This window comes from Lissotriton vulgaris, chromosome 1_2 (genome assembly GCF_964263255.1).
Source record: "Lissotriton vulgaris chromosome 1_2, aLisVul1.2, whole genome shotgun sequence".
Taxonomy (NCBI): Eukaryota; Metazoa; Chordata; class Amphibia; order Caudata; family Salamandridae; genus Lissotriton; species Lissotriton vulgaris.
Genome location: NC_141686.1, coordinates 122,457,634 through 122,476,003, shown reverse-complemented (window position 1 = coordinate 122,476,003; position 18,370 = coordinate 122,457,634). Strand labels below are relative to the sequence as shown.

Here is an 18,370-nt window from a genome sequence, read left to right as displayed (position 1 = left end):
TGATATCTCTCTTGGTGTTGGTACATGAAAGCAAACCATATTTATTCCAAATCACATTTCTATCACTAGTTGACATTGTGGAATATTTAACTTGCGCACTCTTCTTAAAACCCATTATACAACCTGACAGATTTCGCCAACTTTACAGAATACTCGCTGGTGAATAACAATCTGCAAAAATGTACAAGGCTGTTCTGGACATGCACGGTGTTTTCACATCTTCTATTTCTGAAGAACGTCTCATAAATTGTATTATTTTCACTTTTACTCATTGTTTTCCTTTTTAAAAAAAATTCTTTATTAATATTTTCACAGTTATATCCAGATCAATTACACAGAAAAAAGAAATCTATATTAATTCCACGTACCACACACACACGAGGGAACTCAAATGGTACAGCTGTCAGAAATTTACATCCATTTATGCAACAAAAAGACAAAAACCAAAAACGGAGGAAAAAACAGAAGAAAAAGCAAATAAATTAAGACAGAGAGAAATTTACATAGCAGAATAATAAGCAAACTAATCTTTCCACATTATTCATTCAAAGAAGTCCAACTCATCAAAGGGGCCCTGATAGCTAATCCCTTCATTCACACTTTACGACCTGCTCTGGCACATATAGGCCTAGATGTAGGTAATTTCATTTTACCACTTCTTAAATACCGAATTTTACCGATTTTGTTTTTAAGAAGAGGTAAAATAGGGGGGGGGGGGATGTAGGTATTACAGAATCTGTAAATACCGAATCGTTAAGATTCGGTATTTACCGATTCTGTAAATACCGCTTCGGTAATGCCCATTGATTCCTATGGGCATTGAAGCCCATAGGAATACTGATTCCAGCAAGGGTGCAGGGGGTGTCACTTTGACACCCTCTAGCACCCCAAATACAGGCTTGTGTGCAATGTGGCACACATACATGCCCTAAGGGCATGTCTGGGTGTCACATTGCACAGGTGTGCATGCACAGATGTGCATGCAGACCTGAATTCGGTATTTTACCACACAATAGGATTGTGTGGTAAAATACAGACTCTTAAGGGCCTGTGGCACTGTAAACTGTGCCACCTACATTTGTAATTACCGAATCAGTATATTTACCGATTCGGTAATTTACCGAATCGGTAATTTTACCGAATCGGTAAATATACCGATTCTGTATTTTTCAGCCCCCTACATCTAAAACCCTAATACCGATCGGAAAAGGCCGAAATCGTCCGTTTCCGACCGGTATTAGGGCTCCTACATCTGGCCCCTAGCTTTTTCAAATGTGAAAATTGACAAGAGCCTTCCCAACCATTGTTGTTCAGTTGGAGGGATAGGGTCAAGCCAATGAGTGGCTATACACAACCTAAACACTGTACAGCCAACCAATAAAAAGGTACACTTTGAGTTCCAAGGGTGAGCATCACCTATCCCCAATACAATCAATTTAGGGCTAAGATCAATTTCTGCACCAAGAATACTTGTTAGAAACCCTTTAACACTGCTTTTCAAGGTGTCAAGTGTGGGACATGTCGCAAACAAATGAACGAGATCAGCTGCTGGATGTTGGCAGCGGGGGCAAGTAGACCCGGCTACTCCGCCCCATTTGGCAATCATAGAAGGAGTTATATACAGATTAAACCACGTTTTGTAATATTGGAGTTGTAAGTTTGTTGCCATAAATGACGTCTGCGACATAAGTAATGACTCCTCAGCATCTCCTGTATTGATCTCTAATGCATTTTGCCACCGGTCAGCATGCTTAGTCATATCATTGGGTAATAAATCCCCCAATAATGTGTAAAGCCCACCCAACGTACTAAATCTTTGATTAACAACTCCATTACTGGTACTTTGAGAAAGCCAGAGGTTCCTCCGAGTTTATTAGCTAAAAAATCTCTGAGTTGGAGATACTTAAAAAATTGTTGGTTGTCCAGCCCATACCTATCCCTTATAGAATCAAACAGAAGCAGATCAGACCCACTTATAATATCTCCAATTACTCGTATTCCTTTATCGTACCATTGCTTCATATATCCATCATTAAAGACATAATGCAAAAGATTATTCCTCTATATAGGGGTGTATGCATTAAATCGTCCCAATCCTAGCTTTCCCCGGACCAAGGTCCAAATCATAAATGCACAAATTAGGGTCTTAAACCTGACCCATTTGTAATAGTTGTAGTCAATGTGCCGTAGAAAACACCCCTTAACTTCAGTTCCCAAAATCATTTCGAAAATAGGGACAGAAGAACTATCTCTTATTGAATCACTCTTTTCATTAAGCAGTATCTCCATATTTTGCAACATCGCAGCCCAATGATATAATTGGAGATTAGGTACTGCCCACCCACCCCTGTGCCTGGGTAGAGTCAATAGTCTTAAGGCTCTGCGGGGATGACAGTTGGCCCATATGAATCTAGAGAAAAATTGGCTCCTCGATTTGAGCCAGGTACTACTAATTGACAAAAGAATGGCCCTTAAAAAATATAATATCTTTGGAAAAAAATCATTTTAATAATATTACATTTACCCACTCGAGTAAGTTTAAAATTCTCTAGACTAGCAAATTCTGTTTTAAATTTACCAATTAAAGGGTTTAAGTTATTATCCATAATTTTAGATACATCTGCCCCAATTTCTATCCCCAAATACCCCACCTTTTGAACAACACGTGTGTCATTAACGTGAACAGCATTCCCGCTCAAAATTGGTGTCTTATTTTGATTTAATCGATAGCCAGACAGTTTCCCAAAGACCTCAGCTAATTTTTCAATTTTTTTGACAGCTCTCTCTGGATTAGAAGTAATTATGGCTAGGTCGTTGGTGTAGACTAATATTTTCGTATAACCCCCAATGCCCTGCACTCCGTCAATCAAATGGTTGGCTTCTATCTTCCTAATCAATGGGTCTATATAGACCGTAAACAGTAAGGGTGAGCAGGGGCAACCCTGCCGAGTCACTCTACTAATAACAATTGGTTCCGTCATCTCCCCCATGATAGATATACAAGCCGTGGGGCTGCGATACATTGATTTTAGTGCTGTATATTTCTCCCCTATTCCTCTATCCTTTAGCATTGCCCATAAACATGGCCAGGAGACCCTATCAAACATCTTCTCTGCATCTAGCAGAATAAGTCCGATAGGGTCTCCAGTGATGCTGGCTGCATCTAGTAATGTGATAACCCGCTGGATATGTTTTATGGTACTTCGACCTGGCACAAACCCATGTTGAGTAGGGGATACTAATTGCTTAATTATAGCTGCCAAGCGTGCTGCCAATAGCTTGTCATATATTTTGATGTCACTGTTTATCAAGGTGATAGGCCGATATGACCCCATTTCTTCCGGAGGGTTTCCCTTTTTAGGGAATATAACTAGGTTTGTGGCCAGCCAGGATTTCTGAACCCCCACCCCATTGTGGGCATTTGTGAATACTTGCTTCATTATTTCTAACAGTAATGGTGCAAATATTTTCCAGAACTCTACCGGTATTGCGTCTGGCCCAGCTGCCTTACCCCTAGACAGTGAGCTAGTAGCATCCTGAATTTCTTCCGTTGTTATAGGAGAATCTAGAGCTAATTGCTCCTCTTGAGTAAGTTTCTTCCTTGAAAAACCATCCAAATATTTACCAATTGCTTCTTCACAATTATCATTATCTGTAGTGTAGTTCCTATTTTCCCTATAGGCCCTGCGCATTGGAGTAACATAAACAGCAGTGTAGACGTAGGACTGTGGTCTTCTAGGTCTCTACTGACTATGTTAGACTTAATTTAGGTTAGCGCCAGCTAGCTCAGAGGTCACTGGAAACTTTCTTGACTGAATAGGAAGTGATCAGCTTCCCTGGCTCAGACAAGAAGGGATTCAGCTTCCGACAACCGCATAAACATAACAACTTTGCTCCCCAGAATAAGAGTGAATCTCTAGAGTCGTGTGAAACAATAGACAACTATTTCACTCAGTCTGACGGGCGTTCTTAGTTTCACCAGAGTGCAGAGAAGAGAGTGACGGGCATTTTCAATAAAGTGTATGATTTATTGAACAGTCTTCCTTCTCATGCAAGAGAAATGGATTGCCACAATTGCAATACTTAATATAAAGTAAATTACGTACAGTTAAAGGAGTATTATGAAATAATACTGTAAAAGCATTGATATGGTTTCTTAGCCATAAGATACTTAAAATGAATAAAATATATACAATATATACATTCATATATACATTGGCTAACGACCTCAACTGGTGCTTCTAACTACGCCTACCCCGGTGTACCTGACCTAAGCCTAATACGTAGGAGGGAGTAAGTAAGTAGCAGTTTAAGTTAAGTTAGTTTTGCCAAGAGTCTGATCCAAGAATTCTCTCTAAGGGTTTAGTCAGCACCGTACTTTTGGAATAGAATGTAGGAGGCCTGGTATCTCCCTCTCAGGACCCGATATCCCAGTCACCTGCAAGGGTAGGCTGGAAATGCCGGAGCTGGATTTTCTCGGCAGGAGAAAAGACAGCGTCTTTCTCAGCGCGTCAAAGAGGAGGGGCAGTGTCCGTGGGCTTCTCGCGTCTGCTGGGCTCTCTGAAAGGGGACAGCTGTTCTGCTCCAGATTTTACCACCGTTTGTTTGCTTAAGGCAGCGTTGGCATATTTATACCTGAAAGGTGCCGGGTTTGACGTAAGGTTGGACATAAGACGTCAATAAAGATGTCACTAAGAACTGGTCGTTCTTACAGTGCTCGCAGGAGTTCTATTACAAATCAAAACAAAGCAAGCGGGGATTTCCCAGGTTTGTAGAGGTTTGGTATGTTGAAAGAACTCGTTGTGCTTTCTAGGAATCTAAGGAAGTAGCTTTTGCTGTGTCATGGACTGCAGAGGCGATTTACGGAAAATATGGCTCTGATTATTATGCCATTATAGGGATATTTATTGATTGCAGCCGTAGGTCACAATATTGAATCGGGTTCCTAGATAAAACACATCACCCACTCCACGGTTTTATGTCCATCAATTACTAAAAACTTAAGCAATAAAGATGCATGTGTATTCCAACCCACCCCAAAATACATTTTGCATTCGAAATGGTGTATGCGAAATACACAGAAAGTTAAAGGTACTGTACGTTTTTAAGCAGTGTAATCATTCAAAAAAATTGCATTTATCTTCAGTTGAACGATTTGCGAAAGTTACACATGAAAAGTCTCTTAATTTACAGAAAAGAAGGTCGAGACTATTTAATCACATATAAATGAAATTGCTTGTGAGTATGCTAGAGGCTGTGGAAACATATTGTCTCTAGATTACTTAAAAACAGAAGCTCTGTTCTTTATGAATAGTTCTACTGTAAGCAGAGTACATGTGCCAAAAAAAGGTAAATATTTTGGAATTTTTGAAAAAAATAATTTAGTTTCAGGGAAAAATATAGTTCCAAATGTTTTCAGTAGCTATTGTTTTTTAAAGCTGAAGGCCGAATTCAGAGTTCAGGGGAACGCTGTGTGCTGGATTGTTTTCCAAAAAGTTATTGTTTCTGTTCAGGGGAGAACATGACTTCAGATAGATGTGCAAAAAAACAGTCTACAGCTTCAGGTGAAAGTTTGACCAAGGATGATAATGCTGTAACCGGGCAGGCGTGAGAATGATTGCTATCATAGATTTCAGGATCAGCAATGCTCACAGAGGGTCGTACCTGGGTGATGTTGCTTTCATTTCTTGCTTCACTGCCAGCACCTAATCGTAGCGCAGAAGTCTCAACGAATGCCGTCATCAGGATTGATACCCGCTGGGGACAACACGATGCATGAGCTGTTACTGGACTTAGCAAAGTATCGACATCCATTGGTACTGCTGATTGTAGTGTAAGACAGGTGTCTAACACGCATTCTTCTCCGCATAGCATACATCGAAGCACAGGTAAGATGCAGTTCTGCCATATAGGTCCGAACGAAAGAAACCAGGTCATATTCAGATCTCTTAGCCGGGCTAATCCAAGGACTTTAGTTATGCGGTCCGGTAGCGTATAGCTAGGATTGTTTCTTCCGTTGTCTCTGGAGTCATGTCTGCATTTTGGCTTGCCATATCGGAGCAGAAGGGTCAAAAATAAAATCCCTGCTACGAGTCCCAAAAGTAGTGGTAGGCCGCCAAAGACCGAATGGACAAAATTGGGAAAGATGCCCAGGACTGCTTCGAAGGGTGTTAACAGTCCCGAAAAAATTGTCTTAAATACATACGAGATACCACTGGCATCCGACATATTTAGGATTTGGCTTAACATTTCTATGAAATGCACAGGGCAATTTGTTGATAAAAGTGTATGTATCTCTGCAGTTGTCCTTGCAACTTGGAGATCATACGTCTCTTTTGATGACGTGATGGGCACTGTTGTCTGTAAAAGCACAGACTTCATTCTGCTTAAAGTATCAATTTGTATAGAAGAGATATTCAACGGAGGCCAAATCAGAGCCTCTGAGTCTCCAGGGCCATTTGGATACAATGCTTGCATACAGCAAGTGACCATGGAACTGACGCTTAAGGGATATGCTTTCCCTGGCACCATGCCACAACAGCTGTGGTCCTTATTAGAACGTAACTCCCGTTAGAAAGTTGTCTAAAGAATGGCTCTATCTGTTTTGCAGGTGTGCGGTGCTGGTGGCATGAAAGGTTATTTGAAGTCCCCTCACAGGCCCCATGCAAGTTAATACCTTGGCACAAAAGTATACCGCTTAGTGATTGTTTAAACTCATTACCACTAAGAAATACATTTTTGTTATTGTCACTATAACATGTGTGTGTATAAGGTAATTTCCATGATGACTTAATGTATCCTTTACCCAATCTTTCATACTGGCCTGCTGGTATATACTCTTGACAATTTTTAAATTGGAAAGTTGTTATCGGAATTGTGATTATTCTGTGTATTATCCATTCAATGACAGGTCTTTCTGACATTGTCAATGGTAATCTCTCAAGTTTTTCAATGCTCAGGATTGTATTGTCTGCTCCTTTCTGTGCCAAACTGATTTGTTAATCAGTAAGGTTAAAGATAGAAAACAAAGACGTTGTGTTGATTAAACGCCATGGCACATAGCCTGAACGCAGGTTTTGCAACGTCCAGCCTAGCTGTACAATAGAACGTAATAGAGACTGACCATGTTGTAAAATTAGCAAGTCCCGGTCTATTATATCGATAGCAGATGATACAATACTGTCAAGTGAATATATTCTGGAGGACAGAGTCATTAACCCATTGTCCACAACAGAAAGTGATTTTTCCAAATTAATACGATCAATTGCTCGTATTTTCTCTGCTGTCTCAATTTGAGTCACTTTCCATGCCTCGTTGTAAGCAGCGTATATACTGGCCGCTATGAAACGTTTTTGTTGCTGTTTGCATGGTCCCATTAGGAAATCGCGCAAGTCAGCACCATCTTTAAGTAAAGATAAGTGTTGCTTAATTTCTGCCAGTGTGGATGTTTGTAGCCATTCAAGGGATAGTTTCCCTACACTGTATGTTGTTACTATCCCTGGATGTTGTCTCTGGGAATATCTAGGGTCTGGTCTGGTCATTTTTAACCCCTGTATTTTGTTCAGGAATCTGTCTTGACAGATATTTGTGTCTTTAGGCCTGATTAACCACTTTTTCCAATCAGGATGTGTTCTGTTTTCATGTAAAACTTGGGATACGTCTACCTCAATATCTGTGGTTGCATTATCAGGTATTGGCTTTGGAATAGACGGTTTGTTAAGGTCTTTAATCTTGGCTAGGCCAAGACAGGTAGTTTGTTGAATTGTGTCATTCAAGAACATTATTTGTTCTGGGATCATGCAGGCTCGAAATAATGCTTCCAGGCCTTGTACCTGCCAATCTTTTGTACCCCAGATGGTTTTTGTTTCAATGTTGTTTTTCCAGAAGTCAAAACCAAATGTAATCATTTTTTCATAAAATGCTTCTGAATATATCAATTTAGTATTTGTCAGCATGGTTTTTGTCCCTGTTTTATCTAACAGTTTCTAATAAAATGTTTCTGCATCACTTGATGTATTGGAATTTCTCATAGAATGTTTTTGAACTGCTTTTAGGTGGAGTAGCACAATGTTCCCGTTGGTTATATTTCAAAACATTTCTAGGTTGACCAGATTTATGCAAATAGTGGTCTGCATAATGGGTAAAACAATACATCTGTTCATAATTTGACGAACCTTGCAAATAATCATGTTCTGTAAATTTTGCTGACAAAACTAAATCTGACATCATATTATTTATGCTTTCAAAGTCCCAATCATCAGAGAATGTACTTGGTTTTACGAAGTCAATTAATGAAACCTGAAACTGATGAGGATATTTCAAGAGTTCGACTGGTCCATATATTTCGTAATCTGTTTTGTCCCAAGCTACCCTGCCGGGTATTGGAATGGCTGTGACATTCACTGATGATAGTTCTCTTTTCTCGATGTGAGATGACTTGTGTGGCTTCAGAACCAAGTTGATGTTCTGACTTGCTGTGTCCATTGTACTGTAATACATTTTCCTAAAATTAGGCATATTAGGAGTATGAGTACCCCTGATACAATCCAATGTTCAATCAACGGTGCATTTAGATATGCTTCTTTGAGTTGATGAAAGAGTTCTGTTGATTTGTCTTGAAATGTTTTTGGCGTTTCTTCTTGTTCACTTGGATCTTCAGAAAAGTTATCGAAATTGATAAAGTAGCCAGATGCAGTTCTGTCAATTGTTGGAATTGTCTTTTCAATTTGCCTTTCATTAGCACATTCTGTTGCTACATCATTGTAGACTGGTGTTTCATGACGAACTGTTTCAATTTGGGTTTCAAGAGGCACAAGTTCCATGTCTTTTCTGCATAGTCCTTTTTTGTTCACTGTAGGTTTATCAAATGCGATTAGTCTTTCAGTTTGAATCTCTTGGATACTAGCAAATTTCGGTATTCTGTTATTTCTTGGGAGTCCACTGGGCCTACTACTTATTATTGGCCACATATTTGTGGTTTTACCTGGTCGATTGATACAACTCGGTTCTCCTTTTTACCAGCAAGGGGCGGTAGTACCACTGATCTTGTTCCGTTGATTGCTAAGACAGGTACCGCTTTTCTGCAAGAAGGCCCAAATTCCTTCTTAACCGCTATTTTCTCTCTGACCAGATCCCCAATCTTTGGAATCCAGACAGGTCTTGCTGGGACAGGTGGTGTTTCTTCAGCCAAACGATCTTTGATGTCAAAGCATTTTTTCTTATTTTCTACCACTGAAGCATGACTATCTAAGTCCTGAACATACATTCTAGTTCCGAACAATAGTTCGTACGGACTGAAACCTTTTAGAGAATTTCTTGGCAAGTTATTAAGACTACGTTGGACACTTGTTAAATGCTGGACCCACCCATCACCCGAACCTAATACCTTTGCCGTTACAGATTGCTTTATGTCTCGTTTTTTCTTTCCACAACCCCGTTTCCCTCAGGATGGAAGGGACAAGAGAACCGCAACCCAATGCCCATGCTGGTCATGGCCTCCTTATAAGCTCAAGAGCTAAAAGCAGGACCCTGGTCAGAATAAAGCATGGCAATTGCGTATGTGCCGATAAAGACTCGCAAATCTTTTATAACAGTTCTGGCGTCAGCCGAGCGCTGGGGCCACATCCATATGAATCTCATACAGGAGTCCACTGCGACCATGATATATTTATAGTTGCCATCCCTTTATAAGGGACCACAGTGGTCCAGGTAAACACATGCTAATGGTTTATCTGAGATGAGAAGGGGTGTCTGCGCTGGTCGTTTCACTGTTGATACTTTCATTTTTTGGCATATTTCACATTCCAGCACATATTTCTTAGTTTGTATTGTCATGCGCCGCCACCAATATCTCTGTTTTAATAATGATATTGTGGCAGAAACGCCAGCGAGTGCAGAAGCAAGCCCTTCGTGTGCCGCTGTAATTAGTCCTAACCTGTGTTCCATGTTTGGAATTACTCTATCCCCCCACTCCAGGGATTCGAGCAAAAGGAACATTATTTGTATCTGTTAAATATGAGAACTTTTCTGGAAAGCCTTTTGGGAGTGTTTTTCTATCATCTTATACTGACGCACTGACAGCTTGTAGTATATCGCTGTCTATTTTTGTTTTTGACCGGGTGATAGCAGCTACGGAAGCCGTTTGCACAGCTGCCTTCGCGGCTTCATCAGCCAATGGATTCCCTGCAACGTGAACGCCATCACGTTGATGACTCAGAGTGTGTATCACGTGAGTCTTTTGTAGTTCCTTCTGTAAAAGAACTACTTGTTCCCAAAGCATTTTATGCTTGATTGTGCCACCTTTTGCATCTTTGAACCCGTTTTCAACCCAATTCTGCAAGTATTCATTATAAGATTGAACGCAATAATATTAATCGCACACTATAAGTGTGGGGAATTCGCGATCGGTATTTTCAAGCGCCATCTTAAATGCTAGTAGTTCAGCTCTCTGAGCTGTACAATCTCCTAGAGATTGCGTTTTAGTGACCAGTGGTCTAAATTTTCCTTTGTGTCAACGACCTTTAACAATCGTGCACCCAGCACTGTAAGCTTGTTTACCCCCAACTGAGGGTTGTGCTGATCCGTCTGTACATATGATACATCCTTATTGTTCTAGAGGCAGGATTTCAGTTGACAGAGGACATTCATATTCATATTGTAAAAATTCCTGTGTCTTTAGGTTAGGATCAAATTCATATACTACGTCTGTTGCAGCAAGAGAATTAACCCATTGGATCCATCTTGGATGCAGAGCTTTAGCATTTGGAATGCTCACTTTAGTTACCGCTTCTAAGGCAGGTATTGGTGTAACGATTATTATTCGTTTACCTTGTGCTAGGGCCCTTTCTTTTGCTACAGCAGTCTGAACCGCAGTTAGAATTTTTTCCGTTGAACTGAATTTTATTTCAGCTTTTGTATACAAATGTGATTTGTAAGCTATTGGTACTGTTTCTCCCACATTAGAGGTCAGGTATGTGAATCTGCATCTTCCTGGGATGACCCGGATTACAAGGTTGCGTGTAATGTCACGTGTTTCTAATTTTGTTTTAGCTAACATGTCTGTTTGCAGTGATCTCAAAATTTCGGTGTGTTTTTGAGTCCAGTTGATTGGTTTAAAATCAGGTTTTATTAGTTCGTAGAGAGGTTTAATCCTCTCTGCATAGTTTAGAATGTAAGTTCTTCCGAAATTCAGAAAGCCTAGAATCGATTGTAAGTTCTTCAGCGTTTTCGGTGCTTGGAGTACAGCGCACTTCTCTGAGAAGTTGTCTGCTAGGCTTTTTCCTTCACTTGATAATTCATATCCTAAAAATAAAACCGTTAGATGGGCAATTCATGACTTTTTAAAGTTGAATTTGTAACCCTCTGCTGCGAACCCAAGTATTATGGTGTTCCTTCTTTTCAAGTGAGTATCCAAGTCGTCGTCTGTGAGATAAATGTCATCGACATAAGATAATGCCTCATCATCATCATACATTTGTAGTAACTCTGTTACTCTGGCTGAGAATAGTCCTGGGCTGTTCTTGAATCCCTGTGGGAGCCTACAGAAATTTTTCTGTGACCCAATTATTGAGAAAGAGGTCAAGTACCTGCTTTCTGGTGCAATATTTTGACAAAAGAACCCATTAGAAATATCTAGTGTTGTTTTGTATTTTTTGCGAACTATGTTATTCATTAGTGCCGCACAGTGCGAATTTTGTACAGCAAATGTTTTGCAACATGAGTTAAGGTGTCTGTAGTCCAAGACTAGACGATATGAATCGTCTGGTTTGGGGACAGGAAACAAAGGATTGTTCATTTGAGAGGTGCATGTTTCAATCACCCCTTGGTATTCAAGTTGATCTAAAATCTCCCTGACCTGTTTTTTAGCTTCTTGCTTAATTGGGTACTGCCTTTGTGCAGTTGGTTGACTTTTTTACTGGATTTTGTGAGGAGGAGAGTCCTCATCCCATCCTACATGATTCTTATATAATGCAGGTGCTTGGGCTACTGCCCATTTCCTTGCATATATATATTTAGTGTGTATCGGAATATGATTTGAGAAGGCAGGCATAATCATTTCTTCGCCATGAGGGCACTCCCTGACAAACTCCGGTAGCCAGTCTTTTTCAGCTAATAAGATGTCATAGCCTTTTGAGAGGTTAACCCAAAACAGACCCCTTATTTTCCTAGTCTTATCTCCCTCTATACGCAGTGTTATTTCGTATATCTTATGAGGTTCGCTAACTCTGGTATCTGCAGTTTCCACTTGAATGTATTCATTCGTGTCCACTGTCTCCAGAAGATTTATCAGGATCTTGCGAGCAATGCTGATTTCTGCTGCGCTGTCTAGCATTGTCTGTGCCCACTCTCCATTTTTCAGCTGTGTCCTCAGTATTCTCGGCATGTTCGATTACTCTAATACTGGCTACCTTCTTTCTTGGAAATTGTAACTTTTTACTTTGAGCAGGTTCCTTGTCTTTGGACTTGGTGTGCTCTTCCCTTGGTTCTGACCGTCCTCTTCTTTCCGATTTCTTCGAAAAAGATCGAGACGGACGTGTATCATTACTTTGATATCTATCAGGCTTTTTCAAGTTATCCCTATTTCTAAGGTTATATCTTTTCTCAGAGGGCTCCCTCTGGGGGGACTGGTGTTCTCGGTTCAGAGTTCTTTCCCTCCCGCCAAGGAGACCTTCCTCTGGACTGGAATCTTTTTTCTTTTGGACGGGATTGTTTATTTCCATCCCAGCTCTTTTTTGGAGTATTTTGATTATTTTTAATAAATATTTTTTCAGGATTTTCAAGTAGTTGGGGTTTTACCGGTTTACCACCCAAACTATCCCTACCTAGTTCTTCATAGGATTTTTCTATGATTCTGGCAAGTTCAATTGGTTGATCTGTTATATCTTTTTCTTTCAATTTCTGGCGGATCGCCACCGATGCTGCTTCTCCCTTTATATTGGCTAATAATATAGCCGAGACCTGCTTGAAGTCTTTTAGCAATTTCATACCAAGAGTTAAGGCAGGCTCAGGACCGTATTCATTTTGAATCTGTCTTAGTACATCTGGTATTACCGCCAGAGACGGAACACCATGTGTTTTTTAGATCAAGTGTATTTAATTGACAGTTGCATTCAAATAAAACAGCACGGTTAGGACCTCTGAGAGTGCCCCAGTGAGAAATGCCTCCTGTTTCGTATTAGGCGCATAGATGGACTCCACTACAAGTGATAGGCTCCCTATGTGAATTGTGCGAGCCAGCAGCCTGCCCCTGACCTTCGCTACCTTGTCCCCCACCCTGCCCTTGAAGTGTTTAGCAAATAGTAGGGCCACTCCTGCCTTTTTCTCCGTAGTGGAGGAGTAGATCTGAGTTGGAAACGCTCTGGACCTCATGCGATGCCAATCTTTAGCTAGTAGATGTGTCTGTAGGAGGCACACCGCCGCCCCTGGGTGTTCTAAATATGAGAGCACCGCTCTCCTCTTAATGCGGTTGTTCAGCCCTTTTGAGGGTGAGAATCTGGAGATCCTCCTCAGCCATGAGAATGCGGGCAATCCTCTGCGCCATGCCAACGACCCCATGGACGGACACCCCCCCACCTAATCCTGTGTCTACGCTAGTGGAGCGCACCCGGACAGAACCCCAGAACTTTCCCCGCGACCCGTCCCCCCCCTTCCTTTACCCCACCTAAACCAAATCCAAAACCCAAACTGTTGAACATTGTCCCAGGCCTATAAAAGTCTGTCCAGGCCTTTGGTGAACGAGTTTACGTGTGGGTGTGTGTGGCAGTGTAAAAGCATGAAAATTATTAATAGGGACAATGAAGAAGGGCACATACAAGGTTTTCAAAGAATAGTGGCTTTATTGCCAATAAAGCTGCAGCTTGAGACAATTTGCAGGAGTGCAAAGTGATCTAATTTTCACAGAGAGAATTCAGCCTTTATATATGTTCACAATCTCTTGACAGGTTGTTCATTAACTATTACATCATGGTGTGACCATGCTAGAATTAGATCCACGTGTACATTACAGTATCAAGGTGCATTTCAAAAATATGTCTACGTTCACATTTTACATTATTTGCGACACATCTGACCATGCAGCTACAGGTTAATCTTTAAACCACCATCTCCTGTCTTTTCAGCCTTGCCTTGGCCGGTTATCTTGAAATGTACATATTCAATGTTGATCTACTTATCGGCAGAGGCCCGTGTTTTCTGCTTTCTCACACAATGACGCACTTGCTATCTGTGCTGGGCACACACTTTGCCTCTTTAGGACAACAAGGCAAGGACAGGCCGAACTTATCACATTCTAGGTCAGCGAGCAATTCCTGGAAAAAGCTCGCTGAACTGACTGAACTGTCTCTGGTACATAGGTAAAAGCTAGTGAATCATTAAACAATTTGGAGCTTCAACAGAATGGGCACGCACAGGTTCACCTGCCTCTCTTCCCTGGTTTCAGCTGAATTTCAGACAACTTAATTTAACCCTCTGTGCACCAGCCGTGCACCATGGAGCAACATTTCATTATGACTAGTGGGATCTGTTTATTTGCAAGCAGGTTACAGACAGAAATTAATATAAACTACGGTTCACAAACAATATTTTCTTTCAGCAAGGGCCAACGTATTTTTTTATCTTTTACAAACCGACCCTTTGAACCTCAGTTTAAAATAATTTCATCACGCAGCATATCACAATTTAATAATTATATTGTTCATTCTTATCATCGTCAGAAATGTCTATGTTCATTAACTCCGTAGTGACTGTTTGCATCAGCATTCTTTCTTTTTCCTTTAATTTCCTCACTTGGCATTTTGTCATCTGTCCCAATAGTTGACAGCACATTGGCAGGCAATTAACTAATAGACAACAGCCTATTATTAGTAGGAAAATTGTTATGAACACCATTCCTATCTTCCAACCCCATGCGCTCAACCAACTCCAAAGAGAACCCCCTATATCCCATGTACCAGAATCCTGATGTGCTTCTACACCTATATGATGCAATCTTTTTATTGCTTCCCTGACAGTAACAGAGGAGTCCGGGACATAGGTGCAACAGGACGCCCCTATAATTGCACAGACTCCTCCCCTTTCTGCTAGCATCATGTCGAGGATCATTCTATTTTGTAACGAAACTAATCTCACAGCTTGAAGCTCTACTGTAATATTTTCAAGTATGCTTGTTGTTTCATTTATTGTTGCTTCTAGTAGCCTGGATAATCTACGTATATCTCTGGAGTTGATAGCTGGACCAATCCATGGTATCACTCCTTTAAATATGTCACCCGCTATCTGTGATGCTGTATCTCTTTGATCCACATCCACACTTCTCCTGCCTCTCCGTGGTGCATGTCTTTGCATGTCCCTTCGAACTTCTTTTGTGTCTTTTATTGCTATAGCAGGTAATACAAAACCTAGGTGACAACAACCACCCCAATTTGTTGGAAGCCATGTATAAGCCTTCTCTCCACAAATGAAATAAATTGAGTCACCTACGTAAAGTGGAATGCTAATATTTCCGGCCGTCATTTCAAATGTCATGTTACAATTTGTGCTATTTCCCACCTGATAGGTCCCATTACTCTTAATACATATACTCCCTATTGCGTTGTGTTTTCTTAATTTTAACTTCAAAAATGGTATATTCTTATTTTCTTCTTTTGATGGGCCTGCTATCCTAATGCTTGTATTCTTATTTGGAAAGAGCGGGGTAAAGATGTCAGACAGGGGAAATGTTGCATTTGGTTCTATCACTTCCGTGCAGTTCCCTAGTGTCAGAATATCTGCCATATATTTGTTATATAATGTTCCTGCGGGTGGGGCCATAGTTGCCCCTGCACCAGCAGTACTTTTCTTTAAGTTCTGCAAAACAGCTATCAGTTCTAATTTTACTATTGTTATGTAAATGGCATAACAGGATGCTGCAAACGGTAGTGGGACTTGAACCAGGGGCAAACTTTGGTCTACAGAAGCTGGGAATTGCAAACATATCCAGCAATCTCCCCTTGTTAATATCTTATTGGTATGATGCATCAAAGTCACAAAGGAATTGTGGTGCATATCTTCTCTGTGGGCTATTTCTTCAGGTGACAAAGTGTATGCAGGTATTGTAGCAGGTGTTGTTGGCGTTGAGATCAACTTTTCCATGGGATAGAACACATCTAATAGATATACAGAAATTAATGCTAATAATAACAGACAGAATATCACCCCAGATATGCACATTTTAGACTTGTACCATTTTCTCTTCATTTTTAGAACTGTATTTTCCCTATCCATATCTATCTATCTATTCTTATACTTTCTTTAATTGGATGTAGTGCTATTGATGATACTATGTTGTGAATTATCACTATGAATCTTTACTATAATATAAGCTAAACACACAAAAAGCATAAACACATATAAGGTGAGGCTGTAGTATAAAATATATTGCGAACAGCTATTCGTTAATATTTCAGATGGTCTCTGAATATTTTTTGGTACTTCTCTCCTCCCAAAGATATGCATGTAATTTTTATAAGGCACGACCCTTTGATCATGAATATCAATTGTTAGTGCAGCCACATTTACATTTACAGGAGTGTCCACTATACCTCACCCCGAATGTTTCTTTCTGAAGCTGGCTGTCCTGATGATCTGGAAAAAGTTCTTTGCTGGTTGCTGCAGCAGCACGGGTGCTCGCAGTGACAGAAGGACCCGCAAATTCCTTCTGGATCCGTTCAAGTCCTTTGCTGGTTGCTGCAGCAGCACGGGTGCTCGCAGTGACAGAAGGACTCGCAAATACCTTCTGGATCAGTTCATCTACTAATTACTGCAGTGGCACGGGCACTATGCAGTTACAGGAGGACTCGCAAATACCTCCTGGATCAGTTCATCTACTCAACGTTGTACTGGCCCACTTTTTACTAAGAACTTCCCTGATGAATTGTTGTAGTCTCTTCCTGTTATGCAGACAGGCTGTTATTCCTGGTGGTAGTGTGCAATATACCCTAGTTTATTTTTCTCAGTCAGCAAGTACTCTATTCAAGGCTTCTTGTAATGCTAGACTATTCAAATCTTGCATTAGTTGGTATTCTAGATGACTAAATACTTCCTCAAGGTAACTGAGTGCGACTTCGTTGTCTTCTTCACTGCTATTCTCAAAGTCAAAAATTATTGTCAAGATATCTGTCAGGATAATATCTAATAGTAGTACTTCATCTATTTCCTGCAGAAGATCAGGTACCAGAATTACTGACATTTCATCTCCTTCTTCTTTGTAGATCTCAAATTGTACCTTTTTTCTTCTTTGATCAGTTCTGGTGTTGGCATGTGCTGCTGACCTGGGTCTTGGCTGGATGCAGTCTCAGGAGGTGCCAGTTTTATATGGCTGGCGTGGATCCAAGATTTGTTGTTGGTGCACTTCACCGCTGTCTTTGTTGCGAGCAGCACCTGCTGCGGTCCCTTCCAGCGAGCTTGGAGACAGTTGGACCTCTGGAATGCTTTAATGAGCACCCAGTCCCCGGGCTTGAACTTGTGCCCCTCGACCTGCAGCGGCTCTGGAAGGGCTCCCTTCACGTGCTGGTTGATAGAAGCAAGAGTACGTGTAAGTGACATGCAGTAATCATTCAACAGTTCATTCGTCATCATAGGCAGAGCATTTTTGTCTGGAACTCCCCAAGCTACCATTGGCAACCCAGTGACAATTTCATGTGCACTGAGTTTGGTCTTGGCATCTGGTGTGCTCCTCATGCTCATTAGGGCAATAGGTAGGGCATCCATCCAGGTCAATTTGTGTCAGCACATATTTTTGCTATCTTGGACTTAAGCACGCCATTCTTTCTTTCCACTGCGCCAGCGGCCTCTGGATGGTAGGCGCAGTGTAGCTTCTGCTGTATTCCCAAGGCTTTGCATGTAACCTTTATTAGTTCATTACAGAAGTGACTGCCATTGTCTGAAAATATTGTTTTTGGGACCCCAAAACGTGGGATCAGTTCCTTGATCAAGCACTTGGCTGTTGAGATGGCATCATTGTGTTTCACCGGGTATGCCTCTATCCACTTTGAATACATGCACACCACCACCAGGATATACCTATACTTATTTGTAGGGGGCGTCTCCACATAGTCTATTTGCAGGGCTTCAAATGGCATTGTTGGTTTCTGAAAATGGCCTTTGGGTACTGGAGCAGTCTTACCAACATTGTACTGTGCACATACCATACATGTTTGACATATCTCCTGTGCTATTTTTCTTATGTTCTTGTTCACCCAGAACTTGTCCATGCAATTTACAATTGCATCTCTACATATATGTGCTGGGCCATGCATGGCCAAACACATAGAGTAGACCATCCTGTCTGGTAACATATATTTATCCTTGGCGTCATTCATCCAACATCCTTGAA

At 40.9% G+C, this 18,370-nt stretch overlaps 1 protein-coding gene across 1 annotated transcript in view; it reads left to right on the top strand.

The window, feature by feature from the left end:
• The window catches only part of LOC147734664 (uncharacterized), a 5,992,067-nt gene that overhangs the window by 2,005,679 nt on the left and 3,968,018 nt on the right, over positions 1-18,370 (top strand). The window lies entirely within an intron of this gene.